General features: G+C 37.2%; 1 long non-coding RNA gene across 1 annotated transcript in view; it reads right to left on the bottom strand.

Moving 5' to 3' along the window:
- Nucleotides 1-26,180, bottom strand: part of LOC135966423 (uncharacterized) — a 184,150-nt gene that overhangs the window by 380 nt on the left and 157,590 nt on the right. The window contains exon 2 of the long non-coding RNA XR_010579745.1: nucleotides 9,157-9,308. This is a non-coding gene — a long non-coding RNA (uncharacterized lncRNA). The remainder of the gene's footprint in view (nucleotides 1-9,156; nucleotides 9,309-26,180) is intronic.

Here is a 26,180-nt window from a genome sequence, read left to right as displayed (position 1 = left end):
AACGGTTCAATGAGAACCTCAATTATGAAGAACCCATAATTTTTTTGCTGGAATAAAATAAAAATGAGTGGGAAGATGGAGGTTCCAAATAGCTCAGTGTTCAGGCAACTTAGTGTGAGTCTCCAGTGTGATTTTCAGACAAATCTGCCTGTCACACCAGCATACTTCAGTTTCTGTGTTAGCCTAGCTGTCTTCTTTGCTATAAATAGTCCAAAAGATTGAATGAAATAATATGAGGCACACAAGTAGGTCAGAATAATTTTATTCTGAAATAGAAGTTTTTATCTTTGGAAATTGTGGATTCCATTAAGAATCTGGTGTAAGCCATAGATATTATCCCTGAAATACAAGTTTTGGCAAATATACCACGTCTACCACATTGCACAATTTCAGGGGAGATATTCACATGATAGTCTACATGTAAACTGCACCATATGTAAAACATACTATAAACTCATAAAACAAATTTGTTTATACATTTATAGAGTGCCATGCTCTGTCATGTTAAGAATCTTTTTTTTTTTTTTTTAAGTAGAGACAAGATCTTGCTTTGTTACCCAGGCTGTTTTCAAACTCCTGGTTTCAAACAATCCACCTGCTTTGGCCTCATATTAAGAATATTTAGCTTAGTTTGTTCTTCTATTAATACAACTCATGTCTTTCTCTCATACTTCTTTAACAATTATCAGAAAGTAAGACCAAAAATCTATATAAATGGTCATGTGAAGTGGGTATAAGGAAATTATCCTTTGTAAAGGTTAATTGCAATTTTTTATTTTAAAAATACACAAAAAGTATTCAAATTTCATCAGCCATTCTTGAAAAGTGATTGGTTTTGGTTATGTTCTTTATTTAATTAAATTTACTGCACCACAGTGAAAGGCAACATTAACTCTTCCTTTCAAATTATGACCTCACAATGACATATGTCAGGAAAAACCATGAGACTTTGAAATGGGAAAAATTGATTAGTAGTTTTCTGTCCAGAATACCTTTATTTAAGCCTTTCATGGTCTTCAATCTGTTTTACTATTCTAAGTTGTGAAAAACTAATAGTAATGCAAATGATTCTTTTGTTAGAAATGAAAATTAATTTTGCCCAGTGCAAATGCAATTGACCATTGCCCTGTGATTGCCCTGTGGATATTGACCTAATTTACATTTGTTTGCAAATTCACTTCAGTATTTCTAATTGTTTATACATGTGTATCCTTTGAATTCTCCTTTGAGCCGGTTTTTACATCTTACTGACTCCCTTACTGATTATTACATAGAACAAATTCTTTGAAATATGTTCATTTTTTCTGTTTCATGATTTTACCTTTAACAATTCTTCAACACATAGTCTAAGTGCTCATGAGCAATAAAAATAAAAATTAAAAAAAATCATATTATTGCATGGATATATGACTTTAAATTTTTGTGCAAAAGAGATCTTCCAATTCCGGAGCTCCTGTTTCATATAATGGAATAGTTATATACAAAAGATAATATTAAAATTTTTAATTACTTATTATTTCTTACAAAAAGGCTCATTCTCTAAAATGATAGTATTTACCAGGGTTACTATTCTAAAGTCTTCCAATTTTAGCCAATCACAATGTTATTTGCTATTATGTGCTCTGTTTGTATACAAGAAAATTTAGTAACACAATTCACAATCTTCAAAATTCTACCAGATAGGAAAATTCTAGGCACACTTGAGTTTGAATCTTGTCAGGTCCAAGTGTTGTTATAGACTGAAAATAATAAAAGCTAAAACTATATTTAAAATATATATTTTTGTTGAATGATGAAATACATATTTAACACAAGGTGGTATTTCTTCTTATTTTCAGTGTGATTAACAAGATGGTATTTATTCTTATCTTCAGTGTGATTACAATTGGATTAGTATTCTTTAGATAATGAGTATTTTGATCATTTAGCTAAAAATCAAATGAAGTATCAGTTCTATTGCCTGATTTCTGTGGAGTAACTGCTTCTTTGGGGAAATTGATTATGACAAAGTACAAATTCATTTCTGTTCTTTAAAAAAAAAAAAAAAAAGCTTCAATTAAATGTTAACACCCCAGGTGTTTTACATCTCTTTAATAAAAACATTATCACTTCAACTATTGAGACAGAGGTATGTCAAAAATCCAGATGCTTCATACATTTCCTTTAGAATTTAATGAAGAAAGTTAAGGAAACTATCTGCATGTGAATTACTTTCTACAATGGAAGGCAATCTGACTCTGATTAATTGCTAAGCAAAACTCATATTCACTTAAATAGCGGTTATATGTAAATATCAGAGGCCAACTGAAGAAGGCCGGAAATGACATTCTACTTACAAGAAATTTAATTTTCAAGAAATAAATGCAGGATACTAAGATAGTGAGACTTGGAGAAAAGTAAGCCAATATAACTTAGAGGTATAATTTTATTTTCCTTTTTTGAAATCATTTCTTACTTCATATGTTCATGAAAGTGATTTAAAGTTTGTTTGTTTGTTTTAATATAAGACATTTTTATTGATCTAAAGAAGTTTTCCAGAATAGGTCTTAGGAATAGCTAAGAACAAGTCTTTTCTCTTAGATTATGAAGGCCAAAACTGAACAGGTGTGCTAAAGAGATAAATGAGAGATTTTGGAATTTAAAATATAATGGGTCCCTGTATTAATAACTTCTTATGAAGGTTATGCGACTGAACACTAACCTACTGTAAATATAACACCAGCATATGATCAAAGGTTAAAATGCTCAAAAAAATTTGGAAAAGTATCAGAATATGCCACCTCAAAACATGCCACTTTGGCTATAGATTATTTTGAACTGAAAGCAATTGAAAAACAGTAGATACAAGAAGAGCTCTCATTCTTCGTGTTTAACAGCAGGGGATAAATTTCCTTTTTGAAGGTGACATAAATTTCCATTTGTGAATGTGTTCCTCTCTTCTGTACCAGAAAGGTCAGAGATGACAAAATGAGTCTGCATAGCAAATCTTACTAATGCCTATTAACACACATTTCTAGTTAACCTTCCTATAATTTGTCAACCATTGTTAAAAAGTTATCTATAAAGCTCCCACATCTAACTACGTTGTTGGGTTTTTCACTTCTTTTCTGTGAAGCCCCTGTGTCATGTAAATAAAAATATCTGCATAAAATAAAATTTGTATGCTTTTTCTCTTGTTAATCGATCTTTTGTCAATTTAATTCACAGGCCCTAGAGACAGAACAAAAGAGGGTAGAGGAAAAGCTTTTCCTTCTCTAAATTTCCATGCAACTCAACATTTATTAAACAATTACTTCCTAATATATTATTTTATAAGCTCTAAAAATACCTAAAAGGGAAGATCTGAAATAGTGTGGTTTACTTTGAGAATGATGTGACTGCCAAGGGTAGTTTGGCATGACTGAAACATAGTACATGGAGTAGCAAGGCTAAATATATCAAGCTCGTTGGTTAAATCATACCAAAATGTGTAGGCTGCAGAGTTTGGCCTTAAGCAGATTTCCATAAATTCCAAGCCTGGAGCTTAATCACTCATTTACTCAGCATGTACGTATTTAATTATTTACTTATTTGTTTATGTAATAAGTATTTGCTGAGCACATAACATATGCCACTCACTGTTTAAGGTGCCAGCAATAAAACAATATGACAAACATGTTCTCTGCCCTTAAGACACAGTAGATCAGGAACTAATAAACATTTTAACAAATTGATGGTATAGTTTATAACAGAGGCTGCTAACAGAATATACAAGAGCTTAACATTTATGTTAATATCCTGAAAAGAGACTAAAGAAAACATCCAATAATTTATAACTTATATATTATTTGTCCTATCTGTATCTAAGACTTGTAAGTGTGTGCTATTAATACATAATGGTACATATTTATTTTACCAGACCTGGAAGAAAATTTTGCCTTCACTAGTACTACTAGTTGAATTGTAGGAATGCCAGCTCCATTACCAACTTAGTTTACTCCTCCACTTAAAAGAATGAAAAAGAAAAGCTGTAGCACACAGCGTCTGTAGGAATGTTGTCTCCTTCATTATCATTTGCCTCTGGGCCCAAGTATCCTTGGGATGATTTCCCAATAGCTAAAAAAGTAGCCAAGATTATGGATGTTGCCCAGAGAGCACATTAACTGGAAGTTTCTCCATGTAAAATAGCTGTTCCAATAAGCCAAAGAATTGAAAGCCTTTCCTGTAAAGTATTTGTGATTCTTATATTTCAAAATTTATGTTGGGTACTTTGGTTTTCTTTTTTTAATATATAAACACAGGTACTTCTTGACAAAATATGCTTGAAATTAAAAAATTCAAACTATCCTAAAATATGCCCTATTAGCCTTAAATCACCACTTACATGCTGAATTAAATCTTTACTACAGATAAATCAGATAATGAACAAACACAGTTGGCTCTCTGATTTTGCTTCTGCAAGTTTGTACAATCAATTAGATTATACTGTATTTTGTACGTATTCTTTTTTATTGTGTGAAGAATGTAAGTACGAAAAACCATAGATACTAATAAGAAAAGGTATTATTGTCAAGATAAAACTGAAATAAAGTAGAACATAAAGCAAAATATCTTAACATATATCACTGAAATTGTAACTTCGACAAGGTTTTATTACAACATAATATTTCTGGTTCTTATGGAATAGGAACCTCTTTATTCTATGTAAGTTTGTTTATTATCTTACTGACATTCAGAATAGACACATATTTTCAAGAAGCCATTACACACAAAGGTAGAAACTATCTTTACTATGAATAACACTGCAATGAACATCTTTATATTTAAATATTGGACTGCATCTCTGATTATTTTGCCATGTCTAGTGTCATACTCTGTGTGTTATGGATAATATTGCTGTGAATATTTTTATACATAACAACTTGACAGTACTTATCAATATTTCGTTAGGCTAGACTACTTCAAGTGAGATCACTGGATGAAATGAAATAAATTACATGAAGTTTTGAGATATTTGTGTTTTACTCAGGTTCTACTGGCAGCAGAAATGAATGAGAATGAATGTTGGCAATGTTGGAAGAACTTTAATATTTTAGAATTACCTTACAATTGATTGATGTATAGAACATTTCCTGGTGTTAGTTTGTATTTTTTTTTTTAATTTTTATCGAGCTTAACTAGTATTCTACACGTTGGTGGCCTATGTGTGTATATTTTTGTAATTTTGTTCTGTTGTGGCATTTATCTTATTTTTATTAATCTGTAAGTGTTATCTGTAAGTTTTAAAAGTTGTGGCTTTGTCAGCCAGGCACGGTGGCTCATGCCTGTAATCCCAACATTTTGGGAGGCCGAAGAGGGTGAATCACGAGGTCAAGAGTTCAAGACCAGCCTGGCCAATATGGTGAAACCCTGTCTCTACTAAAAATACAAAAAATTAGCTGGGCATGGTGGAAGGTGCCTGTAATCCCAGCTACTCGGGAGGCTGAGGCAGGAGAATCGCTTGAACCCAGAAGGGGGAGGTTTCAGTGAGCCGAGATTGTGCTACAGCACTCCAGCCTGGGTGGCAGTGAAAGACTCCATCTCAAAAAAAAAGAAAAAAAATGTAGCTTTGTCATGTTTATTATCAACATTTAGCCCAAATATTTTCCCAATTATTAAAGTAAGAATTTAAATGAAAGCTAATATTTTCTCTTGAATGTCTGTGTACATGACATTCTTCCTCAACAGTTCACTATTTCTTTTGCTTTGGGTCAGTTGGAATAGGGGTAAAAATTATTAAAAATAATACTCAAAATTGAGAGTTCAAATTTTGCTACCCAGATTTGGATTTTTAGTTCTTTAGCACGACAGGCAGTGGTTTTTTAAGCAAGAAAGGAAAGACTGTCAAAAGAGGGTTTTAGATAATTCTTTATCTTACATTTAATACTGGATTAATACTCTACAAAAGGGGCATGTTCTCTAGAAAACAATGTAAAAAAACAATAAAACTGCCTAGCATGTAACTTACAGAGCCTAATACAATATAAGAATGCAAGTTGCCTTGTTTTAAAATTATTAATAATTTCTCCTGGGAGCCGTGGACCACCAGGTTGCTGAAGGAGGGTTGAATAGGCCCAGGTTGGAAATGAAGTAGGTCAAAATGCCTAGCTGACCAGTATTGGGATTGTGCCTCTGAGTAGCCACTGCACTTTAGCCTTGGAAACATAGCCAGACTTCATCTCTTAAAAAAATTACATTAAAAAATTTCAAAAGTGCCTGGGCACAGTGGCTTACTCCACTTTAAGAGACATGCTCTATTATCCTAGAACTTTAGGAGGCTGAGGAGGGAGGTTTATTTGAGCTTAGGAGTTTGAAGCTTCAATGAGCTATGGTTGTGCCACTGCATTCCAGCCTGGGCAACAGAGTGAGACTCTAGCATTAAAACAAACAAACAAACACAAACAAAAACAAACAAAAAAACAAAGGAGAGTTTTAAAACAGTGACAAAACATTGTTAAACCAGGTATGGAACCCTGTACACCAGCACAGGTCACATATCCACAGACCCAGCCCTGAATCTGCCTCTTTGATCCTGTTGGATTGTGGGGAGAACGGTGATAAAATAAGCTTGCCAGCTGCAATGCTATCATTTTCCCTCTTGGCTTAAAGTATGATGCTTGGTGATGTGGTTTGGCTCTGTGTTCCCACCCAAATCTCATCTTGAATTGTACTCCCACAACTCCCACATGTTGTGGGAGGAACCCAGTGGGAAATAATTGAATCATGGGGACGGTTTCCCCCATACTGTTCTCATGGGAGTGAATAAGTCTCACGGGATCTGATGGTTTGATAAGGAGTTCTCACTTTCACTTCTCTCTCATTCTCTCTCTTGCCACTGCCGTGTAAGAAGTGCCTCTCTCATTCTGAGACTTCCCCAGCCACATGGAACTGTAAGGCCATTAAACCTCTTTCTCTTGTAAATTGTCCAGTCTTCAGTATATCTTTATCAGCAGTGTGAAAATGGACTAAGAGAATAAATTGGTTCCAGGAGAATAGGGTGCTGCTGAAAAGATACCTGAAAATGTGGAAGCTACTATGGGACTGGGTTACAGGCAGAGGTTGAAACAGTTTGGAGAGCTCAGAAAAAGACAGGAAAATGTGGGAAAGTTTGGAACTTCCTAGAAACTTGTTGTATGGGTTTGCCCAAAATGCTGATAGTGATATGGACAATACAGTCCTGGCTGAGGTGGTCTCAGATGGAGATGAGGAATTTGTTGGGAACTGGCATAAAGGTGACTCTTGCTATGTTTTAGCAGAGACTGGTGGCATTTTGTCCCTGTCCCAGAGATTTGTAGAACTTTGAACTTGAGAGAGATGATTTAGGATATCTGGCAGACGAAATTTCTAAGCAGCAAAGTATGTAAGAGGTGACTTGTGTCCTGTTAAGGCATTCAGTTTTATAAGGGAAGGAGAACATACAAGTTTGGAAACTTCAGAGCCTGACAATATGACAGAAAAGAAAATCTCATTTTCTGAGGAGAAATTAAAGTCGGCTACAGAAATTTGCATAAGTAACAAGGAGCCAAATGCTAATCCACAAGAAAATGGAGAAAATACCTCCAGGACGTGACAGAGGTTTTCACAGCAACCCCTCCCATCACAGGCACAGAGGCCTAGGAGGGAAAAGTGGTTTTGTGAGCCAGGTGTGTGCAGAGTCCCCTTGCTGTGTGCAGCCTTGGGACTTGATGCCCTGCGTCCCAGCCACTACAGGCATGGCTGAAAGGGGCCAATGTGGAGCTTGGGCCGTGGCTTCAGAGGGTGGAAGCCCCAAGCCTTGGCAGCTTCCATGTGGTGTTGAGCCTGCAAGTGCACAGAAGTCAAGAATTGGGGTTTGAGAACCTCGACCTAGATTTCAGAGGATGCATGGAAATGCCCAGGTGCCCAGGCGGAAGTTTGCTGCAGGGGCTAGGCTCTAATGAACAACCTCTGCTGGGGAAGTGAAGAAGGGAAATGTGGGATCAGAGCTTCCACACAGAGTCCCTACAGGGCTAGTGGAGCTGTGAGAAGAGGGCCACCATCCTCCAGACCACAGAATGGTAGATTCACTGACAGCTTCCACCATTCACCTGGAAAAGCTGCAGACACTCAACCCCAGCCTGTGAAAGCAGCCAGGAGACAGGCTGTACCCTGCAAAGCAACAGGGGTGGAGCTGCCCAAGACAATGGGAACCCAACCCTTGAATCAGTGTGACCTGGATGTGAGACATGGAGTCAAAGGAGATCATTTTGGAGCTTTAAGATTTGACTGCCCTGCTGGATTTCGGACCTGCATGGGGTCTGTGATCCCTTTGTTTTGTCCAATTTCTCCCATTTGTAACAGCTGTATTTACCCAATGCCTGTACCCCCATTGTGTCTAGAAAGTAACTAACTTGCTTTTGATTTTACAGGCTCATAGGCAGAAGGCACTTGCCTTTTCTAGGATGAGACTTTGGACTGTGGACTTTTGAGTTAATACTGAAATGAGTTAAGGCTTTGGGGGACTGTTCAGAAGGTATGATTGTTTTTGAAATGTGAGGACATGAGATTTGGGAGGGGGAAGGGTGGGATTATATGGTTTGGCTTTGTGTCCCCACCCAAATCTGATCTTGAATTGTACTCCCATAATTCCCATATGTTGTGGGAGAAACCCGGTGGGAGATAATTGAATCACGGGGGCAGTTTCCCTCATACTGTTCTCATGGTAGTGAATAAGTCTCATGAGATCTGATGGTTTGATAAGGGGTTTCCAATTCCACTTCTCTCTCATTCTCTCTCTTGCCATCACCATGTAAGAAGTGTCTTTTTCTTTCCATTATGATGGTGAGGCCTCCCTAGCCACATGGAACTGCAAGTCCATTAAACCTCTTTCTTTTGTACATTGCCCAATCTTGGATATGTCTTTACCAGCAGCATGAAAACAGACTAATACACTTGGAAACTTGCTTTGTTTTCAAAGCAAGGGAGCTGCTTCCCCTCATACATTTCAGATTTGGAATTAGAGATAGAGATGTTCCTCACATTGCTTCACAGCAGCCACTTGAGGGGAGGTAAACTCAGCTTATATTTCAATCAGGCAGAGCAGAGCTGCAGTAGAACTCAGTCTTTCCTTTTGATATCAATAGGACTTCTTCATGCCTCTAAAGAAAGAATGAAAGTTACCTGAGTGGAGAGTCTGGAGGGTGGGGCTGAGGTTCAGCCATATCTGTGAAGAGGTACTGCTAAGCAGAGTAGTGAGTGGAGGAGCAGTGAGCTGTTGTGTCCCACAACAGCTCTGCCTGGTCAAGAGTCCTGCAGCTTCTTTTTACTGGTCCCTACATAGTGGTCAGCAGAAAGAAGAATAGAAAATGCTAGTTAAGATTGTTTGTCTGACAAAAATAAATACATAAAATTTTATCTTACAAATAAATGACACATGGGAAAATAAACCAAAATCTTATCAAGAACATTTGGGTGTATATAGCTTATGAATAATACAGCCATTGCCACTTCTGTAGTGGAAAAGCTTGTTGCCATTAATAGTGTCAGTTGAGCTGCCAACTGTCCCAACAGAACACCAAAATAACCTGTTCATCAAGGAAAGCTCAGTTTATAACTTGTTACAGTAAGGGGGAGTGCCACCTTCAAAAAAGACTTAGTAATGTCTTAAAGGAGGAAAGCTGTGAATATTTATAGGGTTTGAGGTGTCAGTGGGTGAAGGCGAGTGTTTAGTACCTGAATTTGGGATTGGGCACAGTGTTTTGTTATAATGGTTTAGGGCAGTGGACAAATCAAGTTGCAGATTTTAGCGAAAGCATTGAGTCACCAGTTTCCAGATAAGTGATCTCTTATCCATTTGAGTCATCTATTGTCCTGAGATGAAGGTTGTCTACCCACACACATACCACTGTTCTAGAAGAAGGCTGGTTAAGTGTACTTCTTTCAGATAAGAAGTATATCTGGATTTTGGGAAGTTCTTAAAGTAAACCATGAGGTTATTTACTGGTTTATACACTTCTCTTTCTGGGAGGAATTTTTCAGAATAAATATTAATGTTAGGTTGATGAAGGCAATCTTGGTTGTTTGTCCTGAGAGTGAAGCAGTGAGGGTACTTTTAGTCCTCACTAGACTCACAAAAGTAACATCAAAAGCAGCTCCTAAAGAAAATAGGGTTTTCCTTCTACTCTCCAGTAAGCAACAGACAAAATTTGAGTAATTGCTAACTGAGGTTAACATGGCCAGCCCTGGTACAAAATGTTAAAGGAAATAGAGTTCTAACACTTCTGTAATTATCTTTATAATTTTACAGTCCCCAACCTCTTGGACTTCCACTGGTGCTTCAGTTTTACCATTTTCCTTACTCCCAAATTCTTGGATACCCTCACCCAAGGTATTACTACAAGAAACTGAATAAAATTCAAAAAACCTTATTTGCTTTTACTAAAATGAGACCTCTTTGCAATTTGGTAGTTGCTGTACTGTTTTAATAACCATTTATCCTATTAAACAGAAAATATAACATGCTACATTCGTATCTTTGGGGAGGATGAATTACTTAGAAACATACAGTATGCTTTCTAAAACTGCTTATTAACTGTGTAAATACTCCCTTCTACATATATATATATATATATATATATATATATATATATATATATATTTTTTTTTTTTTTAAGACAGATTCTCACTCTGTCACTCAGGCTGGAGTGAAATGGTGCAATCTTGGCTCACTGCAACCTCTACCTCCTGGGTTCAAACAATTCTCCTGCCTCAGCTTCCAGAGCAGCTGGGATTACAGGCGCCCTCCACCATGCCCAGCTAATTTTTTTGTATTTTTAGTAGAGACAGGGTTTCACCATGTAACCAGGCTGGTCTCGAACTCCTGACCTCAGGTGATCCACCTGCCTCGGCCTCCCAAAGTGCTGGGATTACAGGCATGAGCCACTGCCCCAGCCCAATAATTTTTAAATTTTGACTTGCTTCTTTTAGTTGCAGTAGCTTTAAATAAAATATTGAATTGGTGTTTTCAGACCAAGGTAGCTTGAATTAAATAATTGTAGCTCATCAATCAACTTTCTGCAGTTATTTAGTGTAATATAAGGAGAAAGCACTGAATTGGAAGTGAGGAAACCTTGGTTTTAGTCTTGATTCTGTCACTAAAAGACTGTGGAACTCCATATATCACTTAATTACCATAACTTTTAAATTTCAGTTTATTTATTCATCAACTGAAGAACTGACCTCTAAGACTAATGCCTGTTTCATCTTCTCTAATAGATGATTCTAAGTTGTACAGCATTTCCCATGTGAGCCGGTTAGATGTGAAAGTTCCACTTTTATTTTATTTTTTTTAAACACATATTTGCCAGTCATTGGTTGGTGCTAAGTCCGAAAGGCCATTTATCACATATTACTGGTTTATTATACTTAACTCTGTACATCTGTTTAAAAGTGCCTGCAATAAGCATTTTACAGCAGTTCAACAGTGTGTTGAACATTCTGCAAAAATAAGAAGGTTTGTTTGCCAAAAGCACATTTGAGGAACTTATTGAGATAAAGAAGATTATTTGGTAACCAGGGAAGAACTGTTAATTAACTCTGTAGATTAGCTGGATCTTAGCTCCATCTCATGAAGATAACTTATCACAGAAAGATGCCATCATCTAAAGTGGTGATAGTTGGGGGTCAAGGGAAAAGAGTTGATTAACTCCAAATATTTCTTACTCTGACTCACAAATCTGGCTCAGTAAGAATGTCATTGCATTTGGTTTAAAAGGCTTTTGCAAATTTGAGGTAATCAATATTTACATGGGAAAAGATAACCTCCCTTTTATATCATTAAAAATGATAATAGTAAATATAGTTTTTAAAATGTTCAAAATACTAAGCAAAATTAAGCTTTAGATCTTCTTTATTCTACCACAGCTGGCTGTTAGCCAGATTTCAGACCAGGAACAGAAAAAAAGTGAGAGTTTTATCTCTGTCTACTGATTTGCACTTCCAGGCCGTGTTTGTTTTTTTCTTATTATATTTCACCTGCCTCTGTGCTATCTTCAGAGCAAAATGATCAAGTAGAATTGAACTTCCCATGCCATCTAAGAAATATGAACTCATTCTGCCACATAGACATAAAGCCTACACATATACTGTGTGCCAGACTAATTTTTTTAAAAAATTACTTCCATGCCTTGGTTATCTAATGCTAGCTCTAGCACTCTCTGCTTCTTGACCTTCTCAAAGCTGCTACTGGGATAAGGGGAAGGTGAGAGTTCCTGTGCAAGGGAAGCCATGCTTGGTTGCTCCTGCAGTGGTACAACAAAGTAGCCCGGTGCTGGACCTTGATTCCTCTCTGCTCCTGGTAACCACGAATACATCCTGGCATTGTTACCAGTGGCAAATATCTGAGTCACACAGCACCAAATATGCTACCGGTGGAAAGTATCCTTCTGAGACCCAGTCCCAAGGCACAAGGCCACTAGCGTCAGCACCGTGCTCAGCAAGATAGCAGAAGCAGGAAGAGAGCCGGCTTGAACACACCTACCCTGGCCGGAAGACCGGTATCCCCGAAGATCGAGAAAGAGGCAGTCCGGGTACTACGTAGCAGTCACGTCAGAGTGGGACACTTCCTGTTTACAGAAGACTATGAAACCTTTGCCCCGTCCTCAGTGGGGGCTGACACTTTAGGCCTCAGCCTGCCTGCACCCGGGCGCTCTTTAAAACAGCATGTTGCTCCACACCGCCTGGTGGTGTTTGTTGGTGTGCTTTCGGGGTTCGAACCCATACAAAAACCTTACACTTGTCACCTGCATTCAGTTAACACTCTTAATGTAACAGCTGTGGACCATCGGAGATTGTCTCTCCCTGGCCCTGTCTGCCGAATTATCTTATCGTTTTTAGAGAGGCAATGTGATAATTGTTGAATCATCACTGATGATGGCCTGACATTCCTGGTGGGTGTGGGAAGAGCCCTCTCCTACCCCATTCATGCCTATCTAACTACCTGAAGCAGCATAGCCCATTCTTGATGCTGATTCTGCCTTTTTTGCATCAATAATATGCTTCAGGTAATTTTAGTAGTCATTTCCTTTTTCAATTGTTTCAACTATTTTGAACTTTCAAAAATTTCTCAAAACTTGTGAGTCAATGACTTTCTTCCGTGTGTGCGTATGTGTGTGTTGTTTCCTTTCTTTTACTGTGATTCTAGATTTTTGCGTTTGTGTTCTCTAAGTACAATTTGAGTACTTAGATAAACATGCTTCTTCAAAAGTGTAAAGATGCATCTTAAAAAGAATGATTCTCTTTCTTTACTTCTCCATCGGCTTTCATTAGTAACTCCATCAACCTGTTTTCTTCTGAGTGAGCATAGTAAACTTTTAATAATTGATTTTTTTTTCTTTTTTTCTTTTTTGAGAGTCTTGCTCTTTTTTGAAAGTCTTGCTCTTTTGCACAGGCTGGAGTACAGTGACACAGTCTTGGGGTTCACTGCAGTCTCTACCTCCTGAGCTCAAGTGTTTCTCCCACTTCAGCCTCCCAGGCAGCTGGGACTACAGGCACATACCACCATGCCCAGATAATTTTTTGTATTTTTTTAATGTGAAGACAGGGTTTCACTGTGTTGTCCAGACTGGTCTCGAACTCCTGTACTCAAGCGATCCTCCCGCATCGGCCTCTCAAAGTGCTGGGACCACAGGTGTGAACCACTGTGCCTGACCAATTGCAATTTATTTATAAACTGTACTTATTGTTTATCACTTACATGTTTATTTGCATAATTCAATTAACATATTTTTCTTTTTGTAAATATTGCATAACTTGGATTAGTATAGAATGTCCCATAATTTTCACAATGTAATTAATAGAAATATACTTTTTTACCTAACAATATTTTTAATCCTATATCATGTTTTTAAAAGCCAATTAAATTCCCTATGTGGCCAGGCATGGTGGCTCATGCCTATAATCCCAGCATTTTGGGGGTCCCAGGTGGGAGGATTGCTTGAGACCAGGAGTTCCAGACCAGCCTGAGCAATAGCAAGATCTTGTCTCTACAATTTTTTTAAAATGTTTTAAGTGAGAGCTAAGTGTACATAATTGATTTCCATTGTCATTCCATATTATGTATGTATTGTTAAAATACAAATCTCTAAATGTCATAAACATGGTCAAAGATTTTACTTAGCTCATAAACTAATATGAGAAACAGTAAGATGTTAAAAATAATTAAAAACAGAATTCAAGACATGGATATTAAAGGAGGACAGACAACTTTACCCCCAAAATATAGTTTCCTGGTATAACGAATACTTTATATTAAAGGGCCTTAGATCAACAGACACTGGAAAATACTCCCCGCCCCCAAGATACATGAAGACAGGGGGGACCCATCAAGGAGAACAATTGTTTTTCTTCCCCTTCCTGTTATCCCATTATCTATTGCAGAAAAGAAGACCAAGAAGGGAAGCATACCTGAACAGACTCTTTCATAAGATCGTTCTAATTCCAAAAACTATTTACAAGTAAATATCAGTTCCCTAATCCATTTGCTTTTCTTAGTAATCATTTATTGCCCCTCAACGGAATTCTTCTCTCACCTCCCATTACCTATTTTGCCAAGATGCAAGCCCTCATTCTTTTCTGTAACCTCCAGATGGTATATTAGATTCTGAATCCTATTTGGGAGTGGGTAATCATTCTGTGGTACTCCTCTGAGTATATGTTAATACATTTGTATGCCTTTTCTCTTCTTAATCTGCCTTTTGTGAGTTGATTTCTTTTTTCAAGGAACCCTCTGAAAAGATTTATGTAATCTGTCAGTCACAGTAAGGCTGAAAATAATTTGGAACTAGATACAAAACTAACACCTGAACAGCAGTAAGCTCTAACATTTGCAATTACTTCCTTTCCTGGATAAAAATAATTTTGCGTTACTATTGAACAAGAATCAGATGTGTTGCTCTCAATCAAGATACATTTTCAAATATCAGTTTTTTAATCTCTATACTAATCAATAGTAAAAGGTAGTCTAATAAAGGGAACCATCCCTAGAAAATTAGAGAAATCCTCAGTCAGGTTTTTTGCCATAGTCTGTGCTCAGCACTACACTGAAAGAACACCTAGTCATTTCTTTACCTATGTCCATGTCTTGGATATTTCTTCTTAAAAGTGTCAGCTGGGCACGGTGGCTCATGCCTGTAATCCTCCACTTTGGGAGGCTAAGGCGGGTGGATCACCTGAGGGCAGGAGTTCAAGACCAACGTGGCTGACATGGCAAAATCCCATCTCTACGAAAAATACAAAAATTAGCCAGGTGTGTTGGTATGTGCCTGTAATCCCAGCTACTCAGGAGGCTGAGGCAGGAGTATCACTTGAACCAGGGAGACGGAGGTTGCAGCACTGAGCCAAGATCACACCACTGCACTCCAGCCTGGGCGACAGAGCAAAACTCCGCCTCAAAAAAAAAAAAAAAAAAAAAAAAAAAAAGTGTCTACAAATGTGTGGGCATAGAGGCAAGACAGTGTTAGAATTATTACACCCAGGAAACAAAGGAAGGGAGAAAGACTTAAGATTCAAGTTTTGACACCCAAAATAGTGTGTTTGAGATCATAGAAAGAAAAGAAAGGTTGAAAGCAAGCAAGGTTCTTTTAAGAGAGTAAAATAACTTTGTTAAAATTATTTTATCTATCCATTTAATATATCAAGAAAAGTTCTGGAAAACCTGATTGTTGAGTTTCATCCAAGGGGAAAAAAAAAAACGGAGAAAAATCCACATCTCGTACAGGCCTGAGGGTTAGCAGATGACTGGAGCCAATGCTGAGAAGTAAGGAAACTGTGAATGTGACCAGATCCCATTTCTTTGGACAGAACTCCTCAAGTGGGGGATGAATTTCTTTCATTTTGGAGAGTGCCAAGACCTCAGGAGCTTCTGCCCAAGTTTTCTTCATGTGTCATGGCAGATGCAGTAAGACAGAACACGCAAACTTCCCTAAGGACAACCATATAGAAAACAAGTGAGAACACAGCATATTTGGGCAAAGGGAGAAGCTAGACCTTTTAATTCACTGCTGCCTTGTAATTTTTGTGGGCAGTGATAGAATATAGAAGTTCTCACATGCATTTGCAAGGCACCGCTATGGCATGGTACAGGCAAGGTTCTCTATAGTTGTACCTAGGCTTGGAGCTGATGGAACTCATGCCTGCATCTCAGCAGGCTCCACAAATAGGGAGAGCCAAGGTATGGCCAGTTTATCAAGGAGGGCTGCCAGTACCCTGGCCATACTGAGAAAGGACAGACTGTTGGCCAGCCACAGATTGCAGCAAAAGCCATCAGCAGATGGCATCTAGGGTGGGAGGCCACAACCACTCACACAGCAGCAACCAATACTTTAGAGGGAAGGCCAGGTCAGCTGGGCTTCAGAGAAACGCGGGGATAGAGGTGGAGCCTGAGGAGGGGAGGGATAAAGAGAGGGAGGACACTGCTGGGATCAGAGATACCACTCTCTCCCAAAGCCTCAAGCCTTTCAAGGCCACTAAACCCCTCCTTCATATATCTAGATCTCACCCAGGAGATAAGCAGGAGACCAAAGAAAAACTCCAAATTTTATCCAAAATTCGCTGAACATCTACCTTAAAGGACTTTAAATATGAATAGATAAATTTTACTGGATTAGAGGGCCTTCTCCCCCTTCTTCTCTTCTAACTCAGAAGGGTTGAAGCAGATGATGAAACCAGATACCTATGGGAATTAGTCAGCATTTCTTTATGTAAGTAGTTGTACTTGAGTAAATATGCAATCCTGTTTACCAGTCTATTCTGTTTTACTCAGTTACTTGAATTACTTTTTCTCTTTAAAAACAACAAAAGGAATGAAGGATGGAAGGAAGGAAGGAAGGAAAGAAGGAAGGAAGGAAGGAAAGAAGGAAGGAAGGAGGAAGTGAAGGAAAGAAAAATAAGAAAGAAGGGAGGAGAGGAAGGAAAGAAAGAAACAGAAAGGCAGAGAGAGAAAGAAGAAAAAGTCTGGAGATGTTTATTTAGTTGGAGCTGTGTATGTGTGGTGGGGCGTTCTATTTGTTTGCAAATGTTTGCATATATGTCCTGCTCTTTCAAACTAAGTAATATACACGTCCTCTTCACAATAGAGTGTAGGGTAAGTTTGGAATCACATTAGAGTTCCCTGTGAAGTTAGAGAAGTAGGAGGGGATGACACTGTGCTTTATGCTTCTTGTCTGGGATTCCTAAAGGAGGCATATACGCAGAAGCACTGAACGACTGTGAGGAAGCAGTAGGCAGAACCCAGACTCACTGGCAGAGCTGGAGACTGCCTTCGGAAAGCCCACAGCTTTTGAGGCCTCAAGTGTAATGCTGAGGTTATTGAGGGAAAGAATTACTTAGCTGGTTGTGGTTTCATTAGGCAAATGTATTATATTAAGAAAACACACACCACACACACACACACACACACACACACACACACACACACAGCAACAAGCAAGCAAAACAAAATTCTAGTGTGGATGAAGAGTAGGGCCAAGAGCAAGAAAGCTATTTCCCTATGGGTGGAGCATGTCCCCAGGGAGCCCACTCTTGCTATGCATAGGTACCACCTCTCCTGGGCAGAGACAGGGTACGCATGTCAAGGATGACAGCACTGGAGTGTTGGGGGCATAGACTACCAGAAACAGCAAACCTAGAAACAGAGGGAAGGAAGGAGCACAAGGGCAATTTAAAACCTGGGAGAAAATGCTCACCAGAGGAGGACAGAACTGTAGACCTGAATAGAATGAGAAATCAATCACTGTATTATCCAGAAGCTAATCACAGAAATGACTAAATTAAATTAATAATAGGCAAGCAGGTAGCTCTAAGTCAGAAAGTTTAAAAAATAAAGAATAATGCTTTTCAAAAAAAAATCCAAATGTCACTGTGGTTGTAATTATTAAATTTATGTACATTACTATGACTTATTAAGGTAGAGGAAATAAAACCTAAATTCCAGTTCAGCTCCTTATGTCATTATATCCAACACTGTACATGTGATAACTTTTGCAAACTTGAAAATGTAGTGAGGGAACCCAAACCTATTGTTTCACTATCTGCTGAATATTTTAATTTGAAGTATGTAGAGTTTTTTGTATTGTAAAGCATAATGGTGTGTGAGAACCACTGAGCACAAAATAAACAAAAAAAGAGAAACAATACAACTGAGAGAGAACCATATTTGTACTAAACAATAAGAAAGTCGAGCATATACCTTAGGACAAAGATAATACTAACGAAGGAGAAAGAGAAAAAAAAAGAGAGAAGAGATGATTTAGCAATCAGAACAAAGCATTATATAGCTAAATGTTAACATTTGATTTCCTGAAGATCAGGAGCTCATGGTTATTTTGAAAATTAATTCCTCAGCACTTTACTTTCTATGATGCCTCCAAATGCTGTTTCTTTACATTGCAAAACTATATAAACAAAAAATTCCCCTTTCAACTGCTGCCAATGGCTGATAAGAATGGGAATTTTCTTTCCATGAGGTAAGCCTTATATTAGGACACTACTTTGTGAAAATTGAGTCATAATTTGTCTTACTTTGGTAAAATACAGATAAGATCAAATTTACCAGTTTAATCTTTTATTTTTATTTTCTTAGACAGGATCTAGCTCTGTTGCCTAGGCTGGAGAGCAGTGATGCTATCAAAGCTCACTGCGACCTCCACCTCCTGGGCTCAAGTGATCCTCCCACCTCAGCCTCCTAAATAGCTGGGACTACAGGGGTGCGCCACCATGTCTGGCTAATTTTGTTTATTTTTTATAGAGACAAAGTCTCATTATGTTGTTCAGGTTGGCCTCAAACTCCTGGGCTCAAGCAATTCTCCTGCCTAGGTCTTTCAAAGTACTGAGACTACAGACATGAGCCACTGTGACTGGCCATTTTAATTACTTTAAAGTGTATATTTCAGTGGCATCAAGTACATTTACAACGTTGTGCAGCCATCATTACTATCTAGTTCCAGAACCTGTTCATCAGTGCAAATAGAAAACCCACATGCATTAAGCAATTACTCCCCCTTCCCCACTCCTTCCAGCCCCTGGCAACTGCTAATCTACTTTCTGTCTTTAAGGATTTGCCTATTCCAGATATTTCATATAAATGGAATCATATAATATATGGTCTTTTATGTCTGGCTTCTTTTCCTTAGTATAATGTTTTCAAAGTGCATGCATGTTGAAGCATGTGTCAGTTCTCCATTCCTTTTTATGGCTGAATAGTATTCCAAGGTATGGATATGAATATTTTGTTATTCATTGATAGACATTTGAATCGTTTCCACCTTTTGGCTATTGTTAATAGAGATGTTATTAATATGTGTGTACAAGTGTTTGAGTACCAGTTTTAAATTCTCTTGGGTACATACCTAGTAGTATTATTGCTGGGTCATATAATAATTTTAGGTTTAACTTAATGAGAAACTACCAAGCTGTTTTCCACACATGCTGAACGTTTTACATTCCTACCACCAGTTCATGAGGTTTCCAGTTTCTCCATATCCTCTTCAACACTTGTTTTCTGTTTTAAGCGTTTTTTATTTGTTTTTGTTTTTGTTGAGTATGACCATCTTGCTGAATATAAAGGGATCCCAACTTATGGTTTTGATTTGCATCTTCCTAACAACTAATGATGTTGAAAATCTTTTCACATGCTTGATAGCCATGTATATATTATTTTTGGAGAAGTACCTATTCAAGTGTTTTGCCTATTTAAAAAATCGAGTTGCTTGTATTTTTGTTGTTGAGCCATAACATTTTGAACATGAGAGTTGGTTAGAAATTATCTTGAAAGGCACTTTAGTCTTGCAAAAGAGGCAACTAAGATGATGGGAAGTAAGTGGCATGACCAAATCCACCCTGTTATTACTGAGCCTGGAATTCAGACGTAGATGTCCTGTCCTCCAGGTGTTCCAGCTGTCCGTATACCACAATATTTTATGTACTACATCATAAAACCAACATAGGTTTTTGAAAATAATTAACTAGAACAGAAAGATGATCTGTAAGACTGAAAGAATGATGATCACCTGGGCAATTTTAAACACATATTTTGACTTAGAAACAAGATTTAGGACTTAATAACGGAGTTAAAGGAAGATGCGTATACAACATCAAGACCTATGAAAAGTGGAAATATGTAGCTTGAGTGTTATTTTGTAATTAAGGCAATTAATAAAGAAAATGCTAATTATAAATGAATTTCAATAATTCCACCCTAAATCTGGCATTTAAAATATCTATCAAACAAAATTAAAGAGGGAGATTTATGTATACTATAAAATAATTAATATAAAATATTACTAAACAATTAGTTTGCTCTTGTTACCTGTAATGTTTTCAAGCCTTTTTATTTACTTTATTATTACTATTATTTTTAAATTTCAAGTAGTTGTAAAGCATGAAAGGGCATAAGAGGAAATGAAAAGCTTAAAAAAATGTTTAAAAAATGGTTGATAGCTCTCCAGAGACCAGACTGCTTTTGGCAAGGTATTAACTGTAGTGCAAGGAGGCTGCCAGGCTTGCCCTGCTTAGGGCTCTAAAACCAACCTTTGCTGTCCTATATCTATCAGAGTATGGAGGGAGCATCAGAAACAATGAGACCAAAGGTCTAAAGCCACTGAGATGGGAGATAAAAGATGGAGCTAATCAGATGCTTAGATGATCCAGGAACCAAAGCATGGATTTAGAATGAAAGCATTCGGCTATATCAGATACAGCAAACAGAACAGAGCATGACCTTCAGCTGGGGAGAGAATGCGCAGGGCCCAAATTTTCTCAGAGGTCAGGGATTATAAACGAAGGATCATTGATAAAAACACAGACAGGAGTAAATTGCCTTAGTGCTTTGTGACCTGAGAGGTATATTTGCTCTGCTATTCTTTCCTGTATAAGGAAGAATAGCCTTTAGCTCAGCTACCAAAAAGCATTGTAACATTTTTTTCCACCGTCTCCTTTCATTCTTGTATAGTTTTAACATAATCGAAATTTATTCCTTCTTTTATATAGGAAAGTCTTAATAATTATCAGCAGTTTTCCTTCACTTTTGACTTTTAAAATAATTTGAACAGTTTAAATAGAATTGGGGGACTATTCCAATATTCGTATGTGACGTCTTACCTTTGGTGGACAGTGGTATAGTGAAGCAGCAAGAGAAGCTAGGACTATTACACATGAACTGAAATGCATTTGGAATCACATTTCTTCTGCTTAGATAGTTAATTTGCCTTGAAGACAAATAAGTAAACTGTGTAGGAGCTCAATTTCCCATTGGGATCTTATAAATTCCTCCTTACAGATAATGCAAACCATTAGTTTAAAACAATGGGCTATACCTCCTAAATGCAAAATATATTTCCACTTGATATCTGGCAATATGAAAGCAAAGCCATGCATTTGTTGTAGAAATTGAAATATAGACACATTTATTTGCTATGGAGAATGGTATAATTCATTCTTAAGGTTTTCCGTGCTACCTTTGCAGGCATTCTTTTACTTTTGGTTTTAAGTAGTTGTCCTATATCCAATTTATAGTGCCAACTCTAATTCACAGATATTATGTACAAATCCCCCTGCCACTTCTCTATTTGCCAGCTAAAATTTAGTGCAGAAGACAGGTATATGGAGTATGAAATTCTAGGGGTAAAGTTTATGTGATGAGTCAGTCTTTGCTCCTCAAAACATAATGTGGCAGATAGAGAGCATGTTGCACACTCAAATCCCATCTGCATGTATTCCTTGCTAATATAAACCAATTTGTTCTGATACTCAGCTTTCAAACAAGATGACGTTTTCTCCAGCTCAGGGATAAATATTGATCTTCCTGAAATTCCAGTACTCCAATAGGAATTTCTGAGATGAGAGAAATGTTCAATTTCTACACTGTCCAATATAGTAGCCATTAGCTTTTTGGAGCTCTTGAGTATTTGAAACGTGGCTAATGAGACTGAGAAACTGAATTTTAAATTCTATTTAATTTTCATTCATATGAATTTAAATGTAAACACATGCATGTGACTGCTAGCTGTCATACTGGGTAGCACAGTGCAACTAAACATGGTGATTCCATGCCAACAATTACATTGGCATCAAGCATTAGACAAAATTTTGGCTGATGGATGGGAAAAGAGTGTTGCTGGAATACAAAATAGTCTCACTCTTGACTATGCTCTACCTTCCATTGTTGCCTGGAACTCTGGCACCAATCTTACTGCACCATGGATAGTAACAACATAGCAGAGCAAGGCTGCTCCAGAGTAAGTTGTTTTACTAAATTTCACAGCTAAGAAATTAGAACTAGCATTTACTACTATTAAAATTAACTTTTCAAACCATAGGTCTTAAAATGTCTGCTATTAGTTGCAAATGTGAGAATTTAGAAAGTTGCTTAACAATGGGTGCGGTTGGTTTTCCTTCAGTGTCTTCTTGCCTTCAGAGATAGTCCTGTTGTTTTCCCTTGTCTTTCATGAAGTGGGAGGGGAGGGGACAACTTTTTAACAGCAGCACAGGCTCTTTGGTTTGGTCTGAAGTTTGTGAAATTCTAGAAAGGTCTGTTGAGGCAGACTATGCATCTTCTTTACTGAAAGCATTTAAACATAGATTTGATCATTACGTGTCTGCAAAATGGTGTTTTCACATGATGTTCTGCACAAAGATAAAGCAATAGACTAAAAAATGGTTCAAAGTTATTACAACTTTTATGATTTTATAATTTAACTTTACTATTATTATAAGCTTAAGATAACCAACATATTTAGATGATATTGGAATTTAAATATTTTAACCCAACTGGTTTACCCCTGAGAAACTTCCCTAACTTTGCTCACCGAAAAATATTCCATAGTACAAATTTGAGATTGACTCAAGTAAGGGTACTTGAGTAAAGGTACTTGGAATGGGAACTGTTACCATATAAGGAAACTATTTCTGGATAACCACTGTGAACCACTAAGAACATGGGTAAACATCTATCCCCTTAATAAAGTTACTGTGACATCTTGTAACTATAATTAAGGGGGCCCCTGCTTCAAGCACCTACACTTACTCCTGCATATATTATATAGGTGATATATATTATATTATATATTATATGATATATATATTATATGATATATATTATATATTATAGGATATCATATATTATATATTATATGATATTTATCCTATATTATATGTTATATGATAAATATATATCACCTATTATATATAATATATAATTTAAACGAGTAATGACAACAGATACATCTATTAAACTTTTGTGCTAGGCACCAAACTTAATTTTCTCATTAATTTCTTATAGCAATCTGGTGAGGTAGGCACTAATATTATCCCTATTTCACAAATAAAGAAACTGAAGGTTAAAAAGCTAACCAGTTCACTTTAAATCAGGAATAATAGTTTAACATTTGGGGTGATTGTTTGGCCTGAGCTTGTTTGTTTCCCTTCTCTTAGAGATAACAGTCCTGTTCTGCTGTCCAAAGGTTGAAAACAGTAGCTTTCTTTTTTCCTTTGGGCTGTGGGGGGAAAAAAATCCCAAATTAGAATAGAAGCTTTCAATATCAGTGGGAAATTTTGCCTCATTTACCATTTATAGCCAAGAGGAGGCTACGCTATTCTCAAGAGAAACTGGCTACGCAATGAAACACGGCCAATAGGACTAAAGATAACTTCACAAAGATCTCTGTGCCCTAGAATGGCATGAAAGCTGTAGAATAACTCCTGTGCCCTAAAACATGTCACACAACTCATTAAAAAGTGGTTGAACGTGGATGAATAAAGGGGCATTTTAACCAATCAATAAACTGACCCCCAACTGACTTCTTATCAAATGAATGTTTTGGTACCATAAAGTCTTCATCACTCAGAATTTACACAAGGCCCTAGGGTAAAAAACACAAGAGATACAAAATTCATAAATTCATAATTGAAATTGATAAATTAATAAATTCATCTCAATGTGGTTAACAAGTAGGTTTACATGTTACAATTCTCCAGTATTTTGTGAAGATTCCTCCTAACTGAAAGGAATGTTTACAGTACCTGGAAGATATGACTTGTGATGAAAATAGTTTGAGATAAGAAGACTTTCAAGGAACCCTAAAATCACCAACCACTTTTGTTTTATTGACACCAGTGTCACTGACCAAATACTCTTTTTTTTCTTTTTTTCTTTTTTGAGACAAGAGTTTCACGCTTGTCGCCCAGGCTGGAGTGCAATGGTACAATCTCAGCTCACTGCAACCTCCACCTCCTGGGTTCAAGTGATTCTCCAGCCTCAGCCTCCCGAGTAGCTGGGATTACAGGTGCCCGCCACCATGCCCGGCTAATTTTTATATTTTTAGTAGAGACAAGGTTTCACCATGTTGGTCAGGCTGATCTCGAACTCAACCTCAGGTGATCCACCCACCTTGGCCTCCCAAAGTGCTGGAATTATAGGCATGAACCACTGTGCCCAGCCACCAAATACTCTTAATGAACAATTTTTCTTACAATCAAACACTTGGCTCAAACTATATATATAATTTTTACTGGGATTTCAACTACTGGACATTTTCTGTTAATCCAAGCTCACAATGAACTCTCTCTCCATAACCTCTCAGGTGTGCAGACAGACAGGTATGACTGTCAAAAAATGCCTACCTCCTATTTATCACAAACCTTTTCAGCCTGCCTTTCACTGAGGAATATATAAGATTGTGTGCAGGACACTTCTTAAGTAGCTTTCATTTTTATCATGGTAGATCCACATTTAGGTGATTAAAACATTTGGCATGGAATTTGTATTTTTCCAACTTGAAATGTATGAAAAATATATATTACTTTTTATGTTAACTAGAGGCTTTATAATTATGTGTCAGGCTTTGTTTAAAAAAAATAGTCATTCAGTCAAATGAGTATGCACCTGCTGTGTGAATTAAGCTTACATTGGAAGGCATATAGAAGTGGCAGAGCAGAAATAAATGAAAAAATAAAACCTTTGACTTTTCTCACTTTATAACAAAAGATTTCCACTGTACTCTGGAGCCAAAGACAGCTGCTTCAAGTGCTCAATAGAAGGAAACATCAGAAGGTTAGGTGTAGTTTTTTAATTGAGCTTCACTAAGAACATGGATACACATCTCTCCCCTTAATAAAGTTATTGTGACATCTTTTAACTATAAATGATGGGGCCCCTGCTTCAAGTACCTACACTTACTTCTGCAAAATGACTCTTTCAGCTGTGTTCACATTTGGCCTCTAACTCCAGTGAGAATGAAACAGAAGGAAAGAGAGCTATAATACCATCTGAGTGATTTAGAACAGACATAAGGAAAGGTACTACTCCCTGAAAGTTTATACACTCATAGATAAGGGATTATGTAACCAGGGTGGTATACATCTGGTCCTGCCCGGAAGCTGAGTAATGTAGTACTTCATGTTTCTGGTCACTAAATGAATGAATTGGAAACAAAAATTATTGTCGTGTACTGGTGGTTTTAGGGAAAGGGGACAAACATATTATTTCAAATTGATACGTAAGTACTACATTTAAGAGTCTTAATTCCCTAAAGCAACTATGAATGAGCTTCAGGAAAACTATGAACACCTTGAAATTAAGTATACACAATTTCATATAGGTACATACATACACTTTTATAGAAGAAGAAGACTTGTATCTTTCATTGGATTCTCTGTGTAGTATATAGTCACACACACAAAATGATTTAATATTACTCGTAGTGTTGATGAAAAGAGTCAAACTCTGTAAAATAATTTAGGAGATTTATTCTGGGCCAAATAAGAGTGACCATGGCCCGTGACACAACCTTCAGGAGGTGCTGAAAGCATGTTCCCAAGGTGGTCGGGGTACAGCTTGGTTTTATACATTTTAGGAAGGCATGAGACATCAATCAAATACATTTTAAAAATACATTGTTTTGTTTCAGAAAGGCAGGACAACTCAAAGCCAGGGCTTCCAGGCTATAGGTAAATTTAAACATTTTCTGGTTGACAATTGGTTGAGTTGATCTGAACACCTGGGATCAAGAGAAAGGAAATTGGCCTGATGTGGTGGCTCACGCCCATAATCCCAGCACTTTGGGAGGCCTAGGGGGGCGCATCACCTGAGGTCAGGAGTTTGAGACCAGCCTGGCCAATATGGTAAAACTGCGCCTCTACTAAAAATACAAAAA

Source organism: Macaca fascicularis, chromosome 12 (assembly GCF_037993035.2).
Source record: "Macaca fascicularis isolate 582-1 chromosome 12, T2T-MFA8v1.1".
NCBI classification, from domain to species: Eukaryota; Metazoa; Chordata; class Mammalia; order Primates; family Cercopithecidae; genus Macaca; species Macaca fascicularis.
The sequence above is the reverse complement of the archived record's forward strand: the minus strand, read 5'-3'. Positions and strand labels throughout refer to the sequence as shown.